This window comes from Aplysia californica, unplaced genomic scaffold (genome assembly GCF_000002075.1).
Source record: "Aplysia californica isolate F4 #8 unplaced genomic scaffold, AplCal3.0 scaffold00282, whole genome shotgun sequence".
Classification (NCBI taxonomy): domain Eukaryota; kingdom Metazoa; phylum Mollusca; class Gastropoda; order Aplysiida; family Aplysiidae; genus Aplysia; species Aplysia californica.
In genome coordinates this window covers 398,401-399,732 of record NW_004797552.1, presented here as the reverse complement: position 1 = coordinate 399,732, position 1,332 = coordinate 398,401, and positions in this window count along the sequence as shown.

Sequence of the window (1,332 nt, the reverse complement as noted above, 5' to 3'; positions counted from 1 at the left end):
GGGGTTCCTCTCTCTTGTCAAAGCCTGCGCTCTGCGGTGTGAAGACAAGAGCGCTGGTAACAATGCTGGTAAAGGGAAGCAATCAAGATTTTCTTTTTCACTTTCAGATGTATTGATTCCTTCCCCTGAAATCTCCTTACACAATTGGTGTGAAGTTGTGAACAAAAACATCCCCAGTTTTGAAGCCTGTAAAAAAATGTAACTGTAGATGTTTGACATCACCATTGGCACAGATTAGATCATTGAAGAGGCGGGCTGCTGGGTCGATGCCTGTCAGGGACAACCCCTTTGTGGCGTCGGTGGCTAATTGGTTAGGCTCTCGGACTCGAAACCGTAAGGTCGTGGGCTCGAATCCCGACAGGGGCCTGATGTTGTGTCCTTGGGAAAGGCACTTTGCACAAATTTTCCTCACTTCACCCAGGTGGAAATGGGTACCCGGTTATAGACAGTGAACGATCTTGTCAGTTAAATAGTGTTTGAGGGCGTGAAACCCACTGCTTGCACTGTATGCTTCCGCGGAAGCCCGAGAATGTTTCTGAGTGTTCTCAGCGAGGGTCTGCTGGGGTAATGATAGTTGTAAAGCGCATAGAGCATGCTCTTGAACATGGATATGCGCTATATAAATGCAGTTATTATTATTATTATTTTGAGAGGGATACAACCTCCCAGCACACGGGCGGAAATGCTCGATTTTTAAAAATCCCACCCTAAGCACAACAGACATGACCACTACTACATGCTAAATAGAGCAGACCAGGTCACAATCTTTCGACTCCATTGTGGCCACAACAGACTCAGAAACCATATGCACACCAAATTAAAAGTTGGAGAGTCACATATGTGGGTGGATGTGTCTGTGTTTGTTTGTCTGTACGCACACTGTATATGAGGTGAAAGGTAATCGAAAAGGGAATTTAAAAACATGAATATCTTTTTACCAAAATATGAATTATAATTGGGGGGTTTTGGGGGGAAGTTTTGACTGGAATAGTTCAAGTCTTTATAGACTATCTAGACGCATGTTGTCGATCAGTGGGATCGAGTCAAGAATCCTTCAAAGCGTCACTCTGTTCCAATGTGGCACCTGATGAGATGCATTTAGCACGATCGTTCTGTCGCCAGAGATCAAGTTGTCATGTTATGAGCGACTGCGATGAATTGACGGAGCTGTGAGGAATGCCGGAGTTTCCTGTCCTGGCTTTGTCCTGGCTTATCGTACAATGTAGCGGAGTGAGGGAGGGCAGAAGATATTCGGAGACGTCTCCGGCGTGCACCCAGGAACTACGTGTATTCTGAGACGTACTCCTGCTCACAGATGCACTGCTTTTTTTT